The sequence below is a fragment of the Monodelphis domestica genome, chromosome 4, assembly GCF_027887165.1.
Source record: "Monodelphis domestica isolate mMonDom1 chromosome 4, mMonDom1.pri, whole genome shotgun sequence".
Lineage (NCBI taxonomy): Eukaryota > Metazoa > Chordata > Mammalia > Didelphimorphia > Didelphidae > Monodelphis > Monodelphis domestica.
This window is the reverse complement of record NC_077230.1, coordinates 387,169,082-387,190,993: the sequence shown is the minus strand read 5'-3', so window position 1 is coordinate 387,190,993 and position 21,912 is coordinate 387,169,082. Positions and strand designations below refer to the sequence as shown.

Below are 21,912 nucleotides of genomic sequence, written 5' to 3'. Positions count from 1 at the left end.
ATAGAATAATTGCTCTTTTTTTCTCCTCTTTTCTCATTCATTCATACACTGATTGATTTTCTTGGGGATCAATGCCCTATTCCTTCGTTTTTGCCTCATACATTCCAGTATAAATGTCCTTCTCCAAAGAAGACACAACAGAAATAAGAGAAATGAACAGTTTTGTCTCTTCTCTACTGTCACTTATCACCCCACCAACCCTGAAAGTTGCCATCTTTTTTTGACCTCCCTTTTTCCCTCAATATGGCTAAAACAGAGCTTTCTATTCATTCTATATAGGATTTTTTAAAGTCTATTGGAAGTTTAGCCCAATTATGTCCTAGGATTGTATAATTTTAGAGTGAAATACAGTGCTATTCCCTTTTAAAATATAATTCAAACAAACATTATGGGCCAAGCACTAGGGATAAAAAGAGGTATAAATCCTTAGTCTAGATAGGTTAGAGTCAGAGAGTCTGAGATCAAATCCCCACTCTCCTGTTTATTGCCTATATACAAATGACTTTACTTCTTAGCCTTGGTTTCCTCTTCCAGTACCAGATAGCAACTGACTAAGTGCTATAAAAGAATTCAGAAGAAGGAAGACCACAATGAGCAGAGATAGGCAGAGAAGATTTCACAACAGTTGGGATCTTCGATGAGGCCAAAAGGATAAGCAGAATTTAAGTAGAAATGGAAATGGTATTTCTGGAAGTACACTCACATACTCAGAGAAGTGAATAAATATATCAATAGTCATTCTCCCACTAGAAATCAATCGTTCCAGAAAAGCTTCCAGAAAAATTCCTATTTTATTTTGGAACCTTCTTGCTTAAGAGATCAACTTCAAATTTCTCCCAGTCTAGTCTCAACCTTCACTTCTTTCACACTTCAAAAGGAACTCTCCAGGACAGCCTCTCCATCCAGGCTGTCCCCATGGAGGAACAGCCTTTCCTTTCATGCTGTCCTCCCAAGGAAATGCCCCCCATCTTTCTCTTCTACCTTGCTATCCTCCTGGCCACTCTCAACATTACTTTCTAAATTAATAAATCTCTTTGTTTTTAAGCAAAAAAAAAAAGGAACTCTCCACTCTACTCCACTCCAACCAAAGTCCTAGTTTTCCTTTTTAAGTGTGAGGAACAGAGAAACTAGATGATAATACCAAAAACTACCAAAATGCCAATTTTCTTTTATGTCTAAATCAGAGGTCCCTAACTTAGACTCTGTGAACTTATTCTTTTAATATTCTGACAACTGCATTTCAATACAATAGGATTTCCTTTGAAACCCTCTGTATTTTATTATATCCACATCTGTGCATTTTAAAACATGTTTTAGAGGAGGACTACATCAAAGGAATCCATAGCACAAAAAAGGTTAAGAACCCCTGCTCTAAAATGTTCTAAAGAGAAAGTGACATGTTTGGAAAGGTTAAGATTCCAGCTAAAAAATGTTTAGTAAACCTCTCATTCAATGTGTTTTTCATACAACCAGCATTGAATCCGTTCTTTGGTAGATGTCTCCAGGTTCAGAAACAATGCTCACACAAACCAAATCCCTTCAGTCCTTTCTGGTACAATTCAGGTCTGCCTGTTATTCAGTTCTTCTAGTCCAGGCCAATAATGAGAAGGTAATTCAATTAGAATGTGTGAAAAGCCTTCTCTTCTTATGCATTTAGCACCACAGCTAGGTTAGACTGCCAGTTTACATTGCACATGTTACTGATGTGTAAATGCAATTACAATGGAAATCAGTTCTTTGCAGATACATTTAAAGTAGTCAGTCATGTTTTTCAAACAGAAGCAAATCTGGGGGGATCTACAAGGTCAAATATTTGATATGCCAAAAGCATTCAGAGCCAAATAACACTGGAATGGGAGAAGTGAATAAAAATACTGAGAGCTAAATGATCCAGACCAGCACACATTTAGGAATTGAGTACTACAATCTAAACCCTGTGATATTGAGATACTTTCTAGTTCTGTGACCCTAAACAAGTCCCTTAACCCCAGTTGTCAAGTCCTTACTGTTCTTCTGCCTTGGAACCAATATTTGTATCAATTCTAAGACGGAGGGATTGGGGGGTAGGGGTGGGGGAGGGAGAGGGAGAACCTGCAAAGAACTACTATTGCCTGCTAAGGGCCTACAAACTAGAGAAGGAAAGAGACAAGCATCCAACTAAGATAAAAAGATTGTGGCAAGTAAAGATGAGAGGGACAAAGTGCTATGAAAAATGTGAAATAAGAGAGTTTACTTTAAACTTCCTTCAATGAATCAAAGTACTAGAAAAAAAATTCTAAGGCTTCACAGTGCTCCTCCTAATACCTCTTGCTTGTACCACCTAAAATGGACCTTGAAAGAACTGAAGGATTCCAAAAATTTGAAAAGAGGGAATCCATGAAAGACCTAACTACCCTGAACTTGAGTTGAGAAGCACCACTGCCACAGACATTTATTAGCTGCTTAATGCCAGTCCCGGCATCTCTTGGCTTCAATCATTCCATCACTAAAGTACAGTGAAGGTGGTGGAGCATTTACTTCACCAGGCAATTGTCAGGATCAGAGGAGATAACACTTTGCAAAACTGAACACACAATATAAATGTCAGTCCCTTTTTTGGGGGGCCAAGTATGGGATAATAGCATGAGCAAAGACACAAAAAAAGGAGAGATGGGGAGGTCAAATGGGGAAGGGAGTATTGAAAAGTAAACAAGTATACTTGATTCAATATTAATAGGCAATGGTCAAATGCTAGTCTAAGAATTCCCCTTGAAAAGTGATCTCTTTTCACTGGGTCATTAAAAATCTTCAAGAGAGGTTTTATAAGGTTTGCTTGTTATTCAGTTCCTCTGACAATCAATACCCTCTATTTCATGGATGAAGATGGTTAAGAATAGGAAAAGGGACCTGGGATCAAGGAGGAGAAAATATTATTACAATAATCAGGAGATCCTATACTGCTATCAGGGCCAACAATAAAATTGGCGAAGGTACTTCCAGCTTCCCCTAGGGTCAGTATATTCTCCCCAAGGGAAGGAGCTGAAATTCATTACTCTAAGATTTTAATTATTAGCTTAAAGCCTTAGCCTTCTCAGTCTTTAATCATGGATCAACTATTTAAACTGAAGAAAATAGTATCCGGTACTTGTAAAATTCCAGGCATCAGCTAGCAAATAATTGAGACTGTGGAGAAGCCTTCCTAGAATTCCTGAAATCACTCTCTATATACAACTGTCGATGATCAGAGCTTGATTACTATTCAGATGTTGTTGTTTTTTTTCACAAGTTTGAGATCACAGAATTTAAAACTGCAAAGAGACCTTAGGGAGCTAACCTCATCCAACCTCTTTCCCCATTTTATAGATGAAGAAATTGAATTCTAGAAAAGGCAAGTGACTTACAGGGGTTCCAAAGAACAGAGGAAGGAGTTGAGTCCAAGTACTCTAATCTGAAATCCAATGTTCTTCAGTCATCTGATTCCAACCAACAGAAACTGGGCTACTAGGGCATCTAACTTCCTATTCACAGCCATGTTATCATTTATTACAGAGCCTGCCTCACTAGTAGAAAATCCACCCAGTCACCACTGAAAACCTTACTTCCCACTATCAACCACTGACAATACTACCAATCAACAGAAAGGGCCAGACAACTAGCATCCTCCATATATAGGAAACAAAGATCAATAAGCCCAAAGGAGAATTCTTAAGCTTAACTTCAATACGACTCCTCTCCCACTAGAGAAACAAGGAGAAACCTCCATTCTAAATCTTGAAAAGCTACTAAAAAAAGAAAAGATATTGTAAAGACATGTTCTAAATATCATCATTAACCATATAGAAAATTCATTCCATCCTAGACCAGAAATAAACTAAAATCCATACAGTTAAGAGGTCTCTCTTATTTGTGAGACAAAGCAACAGAAACAGACAATTCAAAACAAGGCTTGTCAGAAGTGCTCTCTCTCCTAAATTCTCTTCTGATGAACTCTTTGACCTCTAGTCCAAATCATGGGTGCAAGAGAGATCACGGGAGCAAAAGTCAAGAAGCCTCAAAAGACTAAGGGAAAAAGCCAGATCAGGACTGAGAGATGTCAACACTGAAAACAGAAACATAAACTATGTAGTAATGTCAATACCTGTAACTTCTACAATGCTTTACGGTTCCATTTTGGACATGTTCAATTTAAAATGATCCTCAAAAAAACACTATGAAGTAGGTGCTTTGACAGAGAAAGACAAAAAGCCATATAACAGGATGTTCACTGAACAGACAGAATAAAAGAAACAGGACTCTGATCTTAGGAATATATTATTAGGCACATACGTATTGCCCACCAATAAACAGAAGAATACTTTTAAACTCGAAGTTCCCATTTCTGAAGTCAGAGACTCGAAAATAAATTAATTCAACAAACACATAACTACAGTAAGCAAAGGCCTATTCCAGCCTAGAAAAGAGATAAATTTTACATAAGATACTAATCCCAAGATAAAGGAAACCAAGCTATCAATCGCCATATTTTTAATGCTTTAAATTATGAATTAGAAAAATGCAAATTATAACAAATCTAAGATACTACCTCTCACCCATCAGATTGGCCAAGATGAAAGAAGCAGGAAAAAGGCAAATGCAAGAGAGGATATAGGAAAAAATAGGGACAGAAATGCACTGCTGATGGCATTGTGAAACAGTTCAAAAATCCTGGATAACAATTTGGACCTAAACCTAAAGGCTCTATAAAACTGTGTATATACCCTTTCATCCAGCACTATTAGGTCCATATACCAAGTATATCAGAGAAAAAGGAAAAGATCTTCTATGTACAAAAAAAATATTTATAGCAGCTCTTTGTGTGGTGGCAAAGAATTGGAAACTGAGGGGATGCCCATGAATTAGGGAATGGCAGAACAAGTCAAACAAGTCATACACAGTGTATGAAAGTGATGAAATACTACTGTGCTGTAAGAAATAATGAAAGGGAAGGTTTCAGAAAAACCTGGGAAGATTCATATGAATTGATACATAGTGAATGAGTAAAACCAGAAGAACAATTTATACAATAACAGCAATATTGTAAAAAAAAAATGATAACTGAAAGATTTAGTAACTCGAATCAAAACACTGACCAACAATTCCAAAGACTCATGACAAAACATACTATCTTCCTGCAGAGAGAGAACTGACTGTCAGAGTGCAGATGGAAACATTTTTTCTTCTCTTTGCTTTTCTTGAATATAGCTAATATGGAAACTTGTTTTGCACAAATACATATATTTGTAAGGGGTTCTGTTTTTCTTGCTTTCGCAATGGGTAAGAGGGAGAAGGAAAGAAGGAAATTTGGAAGTGAAAATGAAATAAAATTGAATTTAAAAATTTAAGATACTAATCCTTATGTTCATGGGGCATAATGGTCTATCATTAAGAATAGAAAACATATACAAATAATTCTAATATGATAAAATACCTGCTAAATACAATTGATCTATGACATTGTGAAGAAAAAGGATAAGAAATCTTATACAGATTTTGAGATAAGATTTTTCAAGCCATATGTAAAACAGTGCAAAATCCAAGGATATTTATCATCACTACTATCATTTTCCAGCAGGGTTCCCATAAAACTAAAAAGAATTTTCTATATTAGCATATCAGTTGTCATTGTCCACCTTCCACTGGTATTCCACCAAGCACGAGGCTCATTTCACAGGTGGTGAAGTACCAGTTAATACAATATCAGAGTTGTTACGAGGGTGTTGTTTTCTTCTTTTTCATCCACTTGGGAGTCTTGGAGAGGAGAGAAAATAAATGTTTGATAATTGGGAGGGAAAATTCAATATTGACATTTACTATGCTTTCCAAGAAGAAACAAATAAGTACTCCTTCTCATCTCACTCCACAGATTTGTGGCACGGAAGAAAGATGGCACTATCACAGTGAGTTACCAATGATAACTTTTGTTCTGTTTTAAGGCAGTAAAATCTGACCTACAACTACCCTTCTGACAGCAAGCTAGCTAAAGGCTCACTCTATACCCACAGAACTCACAGGCAGCTCTATTTGGGACTTCCACCTTACACTGAGTTAAATCTTGCCTCCCTCCAATTTGCATGCATTTATTTATTATTGGTCACAGTTCTTTCCTCTATGGCTAAAAAAAACTCACATTTTTTTTAATCTATTAAAAAATTTCTGGAAATTAAAAAGAGATCTGTAGTCACAGGGCAACCAACCACTATGATTGATTTCATGATGGTTCCAATAACTCAGAACAAAGGGACAGAACAAACTTGAAACCCACCTTTCCAGTCTAAGGCCACATGCAGATATAATAGAACCACTCAGATTCTCATCCAATGTCAAAATGAAAGAGTCTGGGCTTCACCAAGACAAATGCGCATGCCCAGGGTAATGATAAGCAGGGCCTCTCTCTGAAGCCCAGGCAGAGCACCACCTCCCAGGTCTTCATCCACAACACAGCCAAGTCAGGATCAGCTTAGGGTGCTTAGCAAGGAGAATACCAAGCCCAGGCAGAGAATGCAGAGCACTTCTTCCATAGTCCATTCCTTGTGAACTTTCTGGTTCAAAGGCAGGTTAGGCAAGCTTTTCTTCTGATAATGAATGATATGAGAGGGGACACACTTCTCAGGGAAATTCCCTACCTTCATGCTCTCTGCCTTCTCAAATTAGCTTGAATTTACTTCTCTGTATATATCCAGTATTCTCACCTGCAGCCCAGAGCTTAAGTTCCCTGAGGGGAGGGCCAGGGACTGAGCACAGGGCCTCCAATTTAAAAGCCATGTTTGCTGAATTTAACAACTCTTCACTCAGCAAACAGACCAACAACACAGAAGAAAGTTAATGCCAATGAGACAAATTACAATGTTTATTGCTATGTAAGCATGAGTTTGAGATGAGGAAAGAACAGGCTGTGGAAAGTAATTTCCTCAGTCCTTAATAAAAGTAAGTAAAATTAAAATGTCACTCCAGATCTATTCTGAGATTCTAATGGTGTCTGATGCTCCTTCCCAATGCTTCCTCCTCTGCTAGAGCTGTTTTCCTTTCAATATCCCCATTGAACATAGTGTAGCTTTTGATTTTAGCTGATAAAGCTCTTTCTGCTAACATAGCTTCATTCTGACTCCTATGAGTTACTTATTCCCAATGGATAAACACACGTGCACACGCGCACACACACACAAATACACACATACTGTATAGGCAGACAGGTCACAGAACCTGACTGTAGGTTGCTAAAAATATAAACAAAAATATGCAAGCAATATACAAACAAAAATATTTGTTATATATTTGGGATAAAATTTTTCTTAAAAACACTATGCTATAAGTGAAGCTTAAAGGGGGGGGGGGGGGGAGAAAGGTTCAAAAGGCCATAATTTATTAAGAATGAAATCTCTTCTGATAACCCAGAAAAGTTTTTCTGAAAAGGAATCAAATCAGGGATAGTCCTATCCTCAAGGGATTTGGGATCAGGTCAAGAATTAAAGGTGGGAACAAAGAACACAGAAAACAATGTTCAGTTCTCAGTGCTTTTTATTTAAAATTAAAGCAATTAAAAATAAACCTATCATCGCCAACTACAGGATGGTCTAAACCCCCAGGAAGAATTCTAAAGAAACATCTTATTTGGCTTGAAACTGCCTCTCACTGAAACTATAATATCTGAATACCCAATATTTAGGTAAACAATTTTGGATGTCATTATCAAAACAGGGACAAAAAGTTATGTAGATACAGAGGTTCTCATGAATCAATAACCTCCATCATAAAAAGGTGAAGGGTAAATTTCAGACCAATTTTGTATTGATGGCAAATGAAAGAAAGCAATGACTGGACAGTATAGGGGTGGGAGAAATCATATATAGTCATTCAACAAGCAGTGTCTACTACATATCATGCCCTGTATTAAGTATTGAAAATACAAAGAAAAGCAAAAAATATTTTTATACATTCACGGGTATCTTTGTACAATTACATATAATGTTATATAGTAATGTCATATAAATAACATTTTATGACTGTATAATTAAATGACTACATAATAACTGCTAGACTATCATTTTAATTTCAGAAATTCATTTCAGTATTCCAAACCAATTTTAAGTCACAAAATGAGCATTAATAAACATCTATTAAAAAATTCTTCTATGTGCAAGGCACCATACTAATCCACAGGATATCAAAAACTGAACTTTTTCTGCCTACAAAAGAACATATATTTTCCCTTTGTAGACTATAAACTCCTCCCCCCTCAGTAGTTAGAAACCCCTTGTAGACAGAGAAGACTTTGTTTTCTTGTTTTATATTTTAATTTCCAAGGCTTAGAGTGGTATAACCTGTATATATCAGGTGGTTTTAATAATGTTTAATTAATATTAATTTTCCCTACATAAGGATGGGGTGATTGAGTTATTCAACTTCATCTATTTAAACTAAATAATAAGATGTTCAATTAATTTAGTCAAAGGCCTTAAAATAAGTGCAAAACTACCTTGGCTTGGAATGACATTGCCCAAAAATTATTTTGGAATAAGTCAAGGAAACTTGGTCACAGCTCAGGGAACATCTATAAATTATTAAGCAAGTTAAAAAAGGAAATTGTTCCAGAAAAGAGATCAAGCAGAGATGGCATTCTGGCTAAACCCCAAAAAGGAATCACCTGAAAGGCAAGGAAAGTTCTTAACCAGGTCTCCTTGCCTCCTCCCCCTTCTGAACAGAGGTCTTTGGTGCAGAAGATGCTGACCTTCCTATTTTCCCATCAGTGTCCCAACAGGATCCCCAGATCAAGCTGACAGCAGTGTCTGCAATGGAGGCAGAGCAGAAATTCAACAGGCTATAGGGAACTTCTGGCACACAACACAGAGGAAAACCAGGTCTCTACTTTGCCACATATATATATATATATATATATGAGTTGGACTCACTCTCCCCTGGACTATATATGTACTTGTGTGTTACAGGAACAATCTGTACCAACTGTTCTAAATACAGTACTTAGGAGATACCCCTTTCTAAAAATCTACTTAGAGCTAGATGACTAAAGATTCTATGCTGGTAATTTTTGTGAGGGAATACTGGTGAGATGGAGTTTATGGCATTAGCAAATTACTCATGACCACTCAGAGGTCATGAGGCCTTGCCCTAGGACCAAAACTCATTTGCAGCAGTGGAGATATAAGATAAGGATCCTCAAAGTATGTATGTGCTACCTTCTTTAGTGAATTCTTAAACTAGGCTGAAATTTAAGAAGTTCTGAACTAAGACTAAAGAGGCCTAAAAAGGGCTAAAAAACAGGAAGACAGAAAAGGTACTCTATAGGAAGTGGTATCTGGCCTTTGATGTGAAGGAATTTAAGGCTCCTAAGAGATGGAGATAAGAAGGAAGCACATTCCAAATATGAAGAATCACTCATCCAAAAGCTCAGAGGCAAGAGATGAATCAATATGTGTGAAGGTCTACTAGCAGGACAGCTTGTGCAGAATGAAGAGTGCCTAAAAAAAAAAGAGTAAAATGAAACAAGCTTAAAAGAGTAGGTGGGAGTCAGATTTTAAAGGGCTTTAAATGCCAGGCAGAACTTTCTGTGATCACAAAGAACTAAAAATGAGAGAGATGCAAATCAACTGTGCTAAGTAAAGGGAGTGGCTAAGTAAAATTGTGGCACAAGAACATAAAGGAATTTTACTTGACCATATTAAGAGTACAAAGAGCTGAACTCTTAAGTGAACTGATCCAACCATTCTGGAGGGCAATTTGGAACTATGCCCAAAGGGTGCTAAAAGACTGTCTGCCCTTTGATCTAGCCATAGAAGTGCTGGGTTTGTACCCCAAAGAGATAAGGAAAAATACATGTACAAGAATATTCATAGCTGTGCTTTGTGGTGGCAAAATTGGAAAATGAGGGGATGCCCTTCAAATGGGGAATGGCTGAACAAATTGTGGTATATGTTGGTGATGGAATACTATTGTGCTAAAAGGAATAATAAAGTGGAGGAATTCCATGTGAACTAGAACGACCTCCAGGAGTTGCCGCAGAGTGAGAGGAGCAAAACCAGAACATTTACAGAGAGACTGATACACTGTGGCACAATCCAACATAATAGACTTCTCTACGAGTAGCAATGCAATGATCCAGGACAACTCAGAGGGATTTACGAGAAAGATGCTGTCAACATTCAGAAGAAAAACTGTGGGAGTAGAAACACTGAAGAAAAACAACTGCTTGATTACATGAGTTGATGGGGATATGACTAGGGATGTAGACTCCAAATGATCATCCTAGTGTAAACATCAACAACATGAAAAAAGTTTTTGACCAAAGACACATGAAAAACCCAGTGGATGATTGCAAGTCAGTCACAGGAAGGGGTGGAGGGGAAGGAAGGGAAAGAATATGATTCTTGTAACCAAGGAATAATGTTCTAAATTGACCAATTAAATTAAAAAAAAAAAAGAAATTGTAAGGGCTGTCCATCAACTAGATAATGGCTAAATAAATTGTGGTATATGATGGTGATGGAATACTATTGTATAGTAAGAAATAATGAACAGGATAATTTTAGAAAGAGGTGAAAAGATCTACATGAACTGATACAGAATGAAATAAGCAGAACCAGGAGAACATTGTACAGTAACAGAAATACTATAGTATGATCAACTGTGAAAGACTCAGCTACTCTCAGCAAATACAATGATCCAGGATATTTCTGAAGGATTTATAACAAAGAATGTTATCTACCTCCAGAGAAGGAAGTGTTAGAGCTGGAATGCAGATCAAAGCACACAATTTTTCCCTTTAATTTATTTGGGCTTTTATATGGAGGTTTTAGGTTTATGAGTATTCTCTTATTACAAAAATGAACACTATGAAAATATATTTTGCATAATAACATATGTAAACCTAGATCAAAATGCTTACTAGTTCCAGGAAACGGGTGGGAAGGGAAGGAGAAAGACAATTTAGATCATATAACTCCAGGAAATTCTTATGGAAAATTGTAGTTCCACATAAATGGGAAAATAGAAGTACAAAAAAAGTTTTAAAAAGAATTGAACTCCTGGTGAAATCTATGTTAACTGAAGAGTGAAATATGGTCAAAAAAACAATAAACTTTTCTTTACAAAACCAAAAATGACTAGGAGTAAAATCTTGATCTGTTATAAGTAATGCATCTGAGAAAATTAAATGAATACACCTCTCAATTTGAAGATTCATGCAACAGTCTTTTCAATATTCTAACCTTTCAATTAAATCACTGGCAGATTTCAACTTCCTTTGACATTTCTAATAAAGGTATATGTTGGTGTACTTTATTTGAATACCTTAAAATTGAGTCTAATGTATTATTAAAACATACTTCAATTATTTAGGTTATGACTAAATTAAACTATTTGAAATTCATTCAATAAGTGTAGGTGTAAGAAGCATTTGTCCTAGATTTCATCTCCCCAAGAAGGAATTCACAGTTCACTATTTTTCCTTTTAAAGGACTCACAAAGGGACAACAAACTATTTAGCTTTTGTTTAATTTTTTTCACTTGTAAGAGTTTTTCTCTCCCAATAAAACTAAGCTTAAGTACAAATTCTACTCATCCCCAGATTGTATTCATAAGAACCATCTTAACTAGGGTGGCTGATTTTTGTTTGTTTTGTTTTTAATTTGGAGTTCTAAATTTTCTCTCCCTCAAGCCTCTCCCTTGCCCATTGAGAAAGCAAACAGTATGATACCCATTATGTATGAGGAGTCACACAAAGTATATTTCCATGTTAGTCATGTTGCCCCCTCTCAAAAAAAGACAAGAAAAACAAAATGAAAAAAAATTCAATCTGCACTTTGAAACAATCAAGATAGCATTTTTTTTTATCACAACCTTTAGAATTGTCATGGATAAGTCTTTTACAATTGATCATCATTACAATATTGCTGTTACAGTGTATACTAATATCTTCATTCTGTTCACTTTTGTAAAAGGGAATTCTTTGTTCTCCCGGAGGTTACACTTGTGAAAGGGAATCCTTTATTCCCTTTGTCTATTTTGAGTTAATAAAACTTACATACCCCTACTTAGATTGTGAAGACAGAATTAACTCTCCTTTTCTATTTTTGAATTGAATCAACAAACGATTGCACACCCTACTTAGAGCTAGGTGAGAAGCTATTAAGTTACTTAAGAGAACTGACAAGTCACTTACTTAGAGAGCTCCACCCTTTTAACTCAGTCCCAAACTTGTGAATCCTATGATCAGAGTTTACACCCCAGAAAATCAATCAGCCAGGAATCTATGAATCCTTTTGATGAGTATTTACCTCTTCAGAAAGTGAAAACTGCTTCCCACAAACACTTCCCCCTGGGCAGTGCTAGACAATATGGAAACTGTGATTGGCCCCTGTGAAGAGGGGCAGGGACAAGAAATCACCATAAAAAGTCATGAATTCTGTGGCTTGGGTCTTGTGGAGACAGTCTCCTGACTGGAGAGAGTCTTCCAGGGGCTTAGCTGGAGACTGAGGCTTGCATCATGGGCTTGGAGCTCAGCTTCAACTTGGACTCTGACTCCTAGACTGCTTCATGGGGTGAGTGAAAAGCTGACTCCTCTCCTAGTTTCTGGAGACTAGCTTCCATCTTGGAGGAGGCCATGTGACTACTCATTGCCAGCCTTCCTGGTTGAGAGCTAATTAATCTCTGCCTGGATTAAGATAGGATAGATAACTTTTCTATCCCCTTCACATTTCTCTACTTTATTGTTTCCTCTCTATTTTGGAAATAAATTTCTGATTCAGGGGCAGCTAGGTAGTTCAGTGGATTGAGAGCAAGTCCTAGAGACAGGAGGTTCTGGGTTCAAATTTGGCTTCACATACATCCCAGCTGGGTGACCCTGGGCAAGTCACTTAACTCCCATTGCCTAGCCCTTACCACACTTCTGTCTTGGAACCAATACCCAGTATTGATTCCAAGATGGAAGGTAAGGGCTTTAACAGATAGATAGATAGATAGATAGATAGATAGATAGATAGATAGATAGATAGATAGATAGATAGGTAGATAGATGAACAAATAAGTTAATTTCTGACTCAAAATATAACAAATATTGGTGACCACATAATTGCATAAATTATTCAACCATTATTTTTCACCTTTACATTTCACTCTGCATCAGTTCATACAGATCTTCCCATCTTTCTCTGAAACTATCCCCCTCACTATTTCTTAAAACACAATTGTATTCACAATCATATGCCACAAACTTGTTCAACCATTCACTAATTGATGGACATCCCCTCAGTTTCCAATTTTGTCTCACCTAAAGAGCTACTAAAAATATTTTTCAACATATAGGTCCTTTCCTTTTTCCTTTGATCTCTTTGGGATAAAGGCCTAGTAATGGTATTGCTGGGTCAAAGGGTATACAGAGTTTTATACCCTTTGGGCATAGTTCTGACTAGATTTTTTTTTTCAAAAGAATTTCTTGAATGAATATGCATCTCTACTAGAAGGTCTAGGCTCTAGTTCTGGGAATACTGATGTGAAAATACAAGTTTGACTTGGCAAAAGAATTTTAAGGGGACAGCTGGGTGGCTCAGTGGATCGAGAGCCAGGCCAAAAGACAAAAGACAAGAGGTCCTAGGTTCAAATTTGGTCTCTCTAGCTGTGTGACCCTGAACAAGTCACTTAACCCTCATTGCCTAGCCCTTACTGCTCTTCTGCCTTGGAACCCATACAGTATTGATTCTAAGATGGAAGTTATGGGGTTTAAAAAAATTTAAATAGTCTGTTAACTAGTGTAGAATAAAGAATAGAATCAGAGAGCATTAGAGATGGAAGGGAATTTATAAATTATTTAATCCAAATCTTCTCTCATTTGTTCAGGAGAAAAACAGAAGCCAAAACAGGTTAAAGAATTTCTTCAGTCACAGAGCACAGCTGAGACAAAAATCCAGCTTTCCAGACTCCTACTCCAGTGCTCTTTCCATCGAGCTGACCATTATATCTTCTAAAATTGAAATGCAGTTTCTACATATAAAGCAATTAAAGAAATTAAAGAAAACACTGATTAAGTACTTACTGTATTTATACCAAAAAATGAGCTCCATTGGGAATACAAAAATAAAAAATGAAACAATTCCTACTCTCAAGGAGCAAACAATTTATTACCCCCAAAAATCCTGACTTCCAGCATTTACTTAAATTTTCAAGTTTCCCAGGATACCTAGGGATATTTTGTTCATGAAGTTTGTCTATCATAACACAAGTAAGCTTTTATTCCCTCCACACTATAGATAGAGACAGGGCTTAGAAATGAGGGTGACTAGTACAAATATTAATAATATGGAAATAGGTCTTGATTAATGACACATGTAAAACCCAGTGGAATTGCATGTCAGCTACAGGAGCGGGGTGAAGGGAGGGGAGGGAAAGAACATGAATCTTGTAACCATGGAAAAATAGTCTAAATTAATTAATTAAATAAAATTTTCCAAGTAGAAATGAGGGTGAGAGAGACAAGGAATTGATTCTGGCAGATATAGTCATAAGAGAGAGTAAGATTATGAGTTGAGAAGTAAACTGTCTAGCTACCAGCTTCTTTTTCTTTACCTTTAAAGATTTTATGCTCTAAGATTAAAGAATGTCAAGAGCAATTAGGTGGCACAGTGAATAAAGAGCCAAGCCTATACAGTCAAGAAGTCCAGAGTTCAAATCCGGCCTTAGACACTTCCAGTTGTATAACCCTGGGCAAATCACTTAACTCTGTTTACCTAGTCTTTGCCCTTCTGTCTTAAGAGTTGTTACTCAGACCTACCTATTTTGTCAAATTCAAAGTCAAAACTTTACCAAGGCATTCCAGGTTCTCTACACTCTTCACACTGCTCTGCTTTTTCACATTACTTCTCTCCAAGCTCTCTTTGCTACAGTCACATCTAGCCTTTGCTTCCCATCTTCTCTATGTAGGATGCCCACCCTTCCCCACCTTAAGGTTTAATTCTTATGGATCTTTTGTAGCCTGACTCAAATACCACAGACTGCCCTATGTGACTTACTTCCTTGATGCACTTAGGTAGTAGTAGAATAAACATACTGTTACTGTGTCTGTCTCCAACTCCCTCTCCTCTCCTTCTAGGACAGAAATTCCATAAAGGCAGAAACTGCTCTCACCAGCCTTTCTAACTGCTGTAATGCTTAAATGTTTATATGTATATCACACATATGTATATATGTATATGTTATCACTATTCTGATTCAATAATTTTTTAACAAATCATCCCATTTCTATGAGTATTCTAGAAATAGAGGAGTGAAAATCAAGTCATGCTATTTGAACTGTATTTGGGGTGGAGGGATGGCAATGTATGTATTTAAGGAGAAATGTTCATGAAGCAGAATTCATTTATATATAGTAAGGTCTGAACCTGAGATTATTTTTACAGGAGTCAGAAAAAAGACAGAAAAAGCTAGAGGGCCGGCCTCATGCAAATATGCATAGCTAATTGTTTATAAATTTATAAAATGTTTGGAATGGAAATTAAGTTTCAGACCAATATTACTTTAATTACACTCACTTCATTGTCATTTTAAGTTTACATACATAGCAAGTGTGAGCAGATTTTCACTTCTCACTTCAAGTAGAAAGTTCAAGATTCTCATTCCACTTCAGTTTATATTATAATTATTGTTGTATATTGTTGTTATTAATAGCAATTGGTATTTCTGTAATATTTTATGGTCTACAAAGAGGACAAGGACTGGATCCATAAAGTGCTATCTCTACACAGAAATAAAAAGCTGCATAAACTATTAGGTAGTCAAATAGAATGCTCATATCACAATCACACAGCCAGTATGGGTCCAGGATAAGCCCCCAAACCAAAGACCTCATAGATGCAAAGCTGGCTCTTGTTCTTGGCAAATCAAGTGCTTCCTGATTTGCAAAAAACTTCAGAAACATCTCCTATTATTCTCATAATACCCTGGTAAGGTGCATGTTATGTAATTATCCCCATTTTAAAGGTAAGTACACTGACTCACCTAAGTCATAACCTGGGAAAGTCCTTCTTAACCTCTCAGTGATACAATTAATTCTATCAGAGTGTAACATGTGAAAGAAGCTGACTTAAATTGGCAACAGGAATTTTCTCACTGAGAGTTCCCTATACTAATGAAATCATATCCATTCCATTATAAATTACAACCTGCAAATAGGCAAATAAGTTTTTTTTACATAAACATTAATGTAAAAACCCCTAATGGTTCAACTTAAACTATAAGGAAAAGTTTTCAGTGAGACTGTACCAGGAAAATTAAAAAAATAAACATTTAACCTCTCCAATAGTAACTAATTTTATGTTTCCCTAATTTTCCAACTCGGAAAAAACTAACTTCTTAAAGCATTATTCTCACCTAAAAGGGAGGATTGGATTATTTGCCTATAAAAAGAGGGGATTGGATTAGATAATCTCTAATGACTTTTAGAGAGACAGCTAGGTGACTCAGTGGATTGAGAGCTAGGCCAGAAAAAGGAGGTCCTGGGTTCAACTGTAGCCTCAGTGAAGTCCTAACTGTGTGACCCTGAGCAAATCACTTGACCCCACTGATTAGTCCTCACTGCCCTTCTGCCCTGAAACTGACCCGTAGTATCTAAGACAGAAGGTATGAGTTTTAAATTTTTTTCAAGATTTTTTTTCAAGATTTTTAGAGCTAAATGCATGATCTTATTCTATGATCCTAAATGTAGATAACTACATTTACATCACCATAAGACTTCTTAAAAAAAAAAAATCCAAACACTTAATCTCATTTGGCATCACATGCTTTACCAGTAGGATCCAGTAGGATGATGTAGGCAATCAGAAATCCAATTCTTGGTTTCTACCAGACCTACACATAATTCCTCATCTTCTACAATCCAATTAACTCGTTCTTACAAATGCTCACATAGGACACCTCCTAGCTCCTCACCTCCACACTAGCTGCTCTCTTTCCCCACCCAATACCTTCCCTCTTAGAATCCCTAGCTTCCTTAACAGCTCATATCAAGTGCCTTTCCTGACACATACCCCTACAAGCTGTTTTTGTATAGTAAGTGCCTTCTATGTTTCAGGTACTGCGCCAGGCATTGGAGATTCAAGAAAGGTCCCATTCTAATGAGGAAGACATAAGCAACTGGGTACAAACAAGCCACAGTCGGGATCAATGGGAAACAGGGTTGGGAAAGCCTTTCTGGAGAAAGACAAAATGAACCTCCCCAGGAGGTCCCAAGAAGAAGAAAGTACACAGGGCTTTTCCTGATACTCCTGCTTCTTAGATTCTATCACAGATTCACACGGAGAAGAACCATTAGGGGAAACAAGTCTTCCAAAGTGGAGAACTCAGGTGGCATAGCTAATGAAAAAGAAACTGCTTACAAAAGAATAGGACAGGCTCTAAATAGATCTCATTCCTTACCCTGGGGTTCAGATTCCATGAAATATCATGGAGGATGCCTTCTTGCCTCCCTACTTCCTCCTTGATTATTTTATAATAAATACAACCCAGAAGTACCCAGGAGGAGCCAGATTCTATTCCTGAGCCACTTTGGCTTACTCTGTACCAAGACAACACAAATAGAGAACATATGGATGAAGTCTCAGCCCATCCATGAGGCTTCTCTAATTCTACTCCATCAAGACCTTCCCCTAACCTAGTCCCAAAGTTGCCCTGTATTTACTTAGTGGATATATAAAGAAGCAATGGGATACAGTAAATAGAGATGGCCTCAAAGCCAGGAAGACCTGAGTTCAAGTGATCTTTGACAGGTACTGACTAGATGATCCTGGCCACAATCACTGAAGCTCTGCATTGCCCAGGCAACTCTCTAAACCCAAAAGTTACAAAGCAAATGCCCAACTACATTGGGAAAATTTTCTCACAGGGTGTTCCTTATGCCAATGAAGTCACGAGCCAGGCATATAAGTATGCATGTACATGTACACATATACATATATACACATTTATATTTATTACATTTTTCTGTGTCATTATTTCTCCAAATGAAATATAAGCTCCCTGAGCACAGGTTGAGATGCTTTCATTTTTATGTCTGCATCCCCAAGGCCTAGTCCATAGGCCTACTGGGCACTTAACATGTCTTGATCAAAAATAAGCACTTGACTTAGCCACCCAATGGAAATAATCCTACCCATCTTCCCTGAAGCCTTCCATTCAATACTTATATGTAACTGGCAATAAATGTCTGGAGGCACAAAATAAAATCCCATCATACCCCATCTGTCAGTTCCACATCCAGATCAATGGCTGACAGCAGAGGGGGAAAAAGCAGTTTTAATTCCCTCTTCTTTAAAAAGAAAATAAGACTCAGAATTTTAACTGTCAGTCCTGAAGATTACAAATTATTCATTTCATTAGGTCACACATCAGACAGTAAATCGAATCATATTTACACAAACAATTGTTATTATAAACCCAAGAAATCTCAAAATTATGTATTCAAAATAAGTAGAACTCTGCCAATTTTTTGAAAGAGCCAACAATTGTGGTTGTTGCTTTTACCAAAACTGCTCATGTGGATACCAATGAAGGTGAAGTGAAGGTCACAGTTAATCAATAAAGGGAACACAGATGATAGGACTAACTTTGGAAGGTGGAAAGATATTAAGCCTGAACTTGGAGTCTGGACACCTTCCATTTCTAGTCCTGCCTGCCATGTGACCACAGGCAATCCATTTCACTACGGTCCAACCTCCTCCCCCCACAATATGCTCCTTTCCAGCTTCTGTTTCATCTATAAAATAGGGATAATCATTCCTGCATTACCTAACCTCCTGGGGTTGTTGTGAGCCAAAGGCTTTGTAAACAGTCATGGGCTATAAATGGGAGATATCATCATCATCATCATCATCATGACTTGAGGAGGATAAAACTTCTATAGTTCAGTAGGGAACATGTTAGATTTGAAACAATTACCCAGGATCTGAAACCTCATTCTGATATTCCCTGTGTGATCTTTGGCAAATCACTTCACTTCTCTCTGGGCTTCAATTTCTTCATCTGAAATTTGAGGGGAAAGGAGACTAGACAGCCTCTCAATCCCTTATTGGCCAAAAACCTGCAGGAAATTGTTCAAGCCCAATATTTGAATGTTACAGGTTTAAGTTTCGTATTCCGAGTCAGTCCTTTATTGACTGGCTAAAAAATACAACTGCAGTGAAGTTAAACCATAAACCTCTTAAGAACAAGACGTTAGAGATTTCTTCCTTTTTTTACACATGTCAGTATTTACCCAGAGCTCCAACTCTCCAGCCAGGCTCTGTCTGGAAGTAAAGGACTAGAGGGGGAAAAAAATTTTTTTAAACAGAAAAGTTTGATAAGAGTGGCAAATTTGGAGTTCTGTTTTGGACATATAAAGTTTGAGGGGTTTTGTGGGACATACAATTTGAAATGTTCAATAGGTAACTGGTGATGCAGACTAGGAGTTGAAAGAGAACGGGGCTGACAGTCAAGAATCACCTACACAGGGATGTTCAGTAAACCCAAAGGGACTAATGAGGTCACTCAGCGAAATAATGTACAGAGAGAAGAGAGTCCAGGGCAGAACCTTGAGCTATACCCACAACTAGGACAATTAATTGGGAAAAATAACATTTCATTAGTCAAGCTCTAAATATTACTAAAGTGGCATCGCACAAATGTATTTTCCAGTTACAATAAAGACGAATGGAGTTAAAAGTAATAATTCCTTTTTTCCTTTTACTTAAAACTCATCAAAGCTAATAACTTGTCAATGAGGGTAGGACTAGCCATTTAACAAAAAATAAAAATGAAATTAGTGGTATCTGTCAATGAGCAAAATGAAATTCTTTAATTCTTTAACTAGAAGTATAAGTATGTATAAGGTACCTATAAAGAAAAAAATTTCTACTAACTCTAAAGCTTCATTTGCATCATTCTCCAGAAGATTTTAAAGGAGTAAAAAAACCATTGTTACCAAAACAAAATACAAAGTTCACTGAAACTAATTCCCCCCAAAATTACTTCCTATTTACCAAGAAGTGCCAAGGGAAGAAGTATCTGGGAAGTAACCATCTTGTTTTAGAGAGAACAAATTATCTCAATAAAGATTCTGATTCTTGAACATCATAAATCTCACTGGGCTGGTGTTCTCCAAGCCCCTGCCCAAGAACAACCTAGATGGAGTTCTAGCTTAAGAATCCAGGAGTGCCTTTTCAGCTGTCAGAGGGGATCATGTAAGATTTATACCCACCCCTTATTCCACTTCTTTCCCAATATTCAAAGTCTAGAAAATGAAGGTTTAAAAACCCGATCCCAGATATGAACCCAATTTCATTCTTCTTAAAAGTACTAGAAGAGCTGGGAAAAGGCACTGTAGGGGATTTTTTTTTTAATGACAAAAAATTCTTGGCCAGAAAAAAAATTTCTTAACTTGAAAATTACTTTTCTCCTTAGTATTTGAATCATGTTTCATAGTTATTTTGCTTTCTAATATACAATAACTTTCAGCAATTTTGGAAATAGGATTTTCCATCATAATTTCTGGCCTCTTTCAGCATTTGGTGTTCACTGAAGGCTTCTTTCTAGCTGTTTCTTCTATTCTCTTCCCTGGGAGACTACAAACTGGCAAAATTCTATTGCCCAACAGTTTCATCTCATAGTCTGCTCTCCTAGAAGGACCTAAGACTTGAAGAGGATTTTCCTGTGACCAACAGAGGAAGGAGGTTTTCTGGACCTGGCGGCGGGCAGCATCTATTAGAAGATCTCTGGACCTACTTGGACAGCTATCAACTTTAAGATCCTGGCCCTATCTGAATTGGACTCCTGATGTGAGACTTGGATATTAGGAAATTAATGTTTAGCTTAGTAATATAGTTTTAGATATTAGCTTTTAAATTAAGTAGAAGTTTATTCCTAAACCCTTATTCCTTCCTACCCTTCCAACCAATAAATTTGAATTTATTTAAATATTCTCTCTTGTTCTTTCCTTACCCTAAATCCTACCATAACAAAACCCACTGCAAATTAAAGAACGAGTTCACTGTCACTCAGCTAAATTTTGGAAAATGAAAACTTTTTGTTAAAAAAAAGAAAAAAGAAAAATCACAAAAAAACTAAACCCAACATGTAGAAAAACTAGAAATAATCAGTAACAAAACACTTACTTCTACCTTCAATAATCACATTCCTTGGCTTTTCCAATTCTAGTCTCCATTATTAATGGTCTTTGCTTTGGACACAATTCTCAGGCATTACTCAAATCCAGACAATCTGATCTTCAGCAACTTTTGGCCAAGGATCCATCCATCAACAAATTTTTTCATAAGTTAGTCAATACATTTTAGGACTAGTGTTTTGAAAATCAATGCAAGATCCTCAACCAAATAAATAATACTCATTTCATGTGTTAAACTTTTGTTCTATCATTTTTATTCTTCTGAAATAGTCATTACTGGCATATTATGTTACATAAGACATTAATGACATGTCATTTGTGGGAGTTACAAATATATAAAAGTTGATAGCAGATCAGTGCTAGAGCTGAAATTAAGTTGCATTTTCTATTGTAAAATCTGGCTAGGGTCTTAAAATTCTAAAAGGTTAAAAAGTTACTACAAACTAATGGCAGTAAGAGCAGGTCTAGCAATTTGGCAGAGTTATTACTAAGAGCATGCAAATCTGAAAGGTTTTCTAATCCCTTGGCTTTTATATAAGGCATTAAATATAAAAAATGGGGGTGATAATCACTGTCACCTGTCTACCTGAGAAGGATGGAAAAATTAACATGTATAAAAAAGAGCATTTCATTCTATAAAATCAAATCTATAAAGTCTGAGGGCTGCTAATACAATAATGGTAAAGCAGGAAGATAAGCCTAAAGTTTTCCAAAAGCCAATAAATCTCCTGGGGAGAGGG

General features: G+C 36.7%; 1 protein-coding gene and 1 long non-coding RNA gene across 17 annotated transcripts in view; one reads left to right on the top strand and one right to left on the bottom strand.

Annotated features, from left to right (window-relative positions):
- EIF4G3 (eukaryotic translation initiation factor 4 gamma 3) overlaps window positions 1-21,912 on the bottom strand; it is a 386,696-nt gene that overhangs the window by 337,669 nt on the left and 27,115 nt on the right. The window lies entirely within an intron of this gene.
- LOC103098439 (uncharacterized) lies at window positions 12,460-20,964 on the top strand. Of its 2 annotated transcripts, none has more exons than XR_466355.2 (2): window positions 12,460-12,569; window positions 17,090-20,964. It is a non-coding gene; the product is annotated as an uncharacterized LOC103098439 (long non-coding RNA). The 2 variants fall into 2 exon arrangements; XR_008911534.1 differs by lacking the exon at window positions 17,090-20,964 and adding an exon at window positions 13,864-14,041.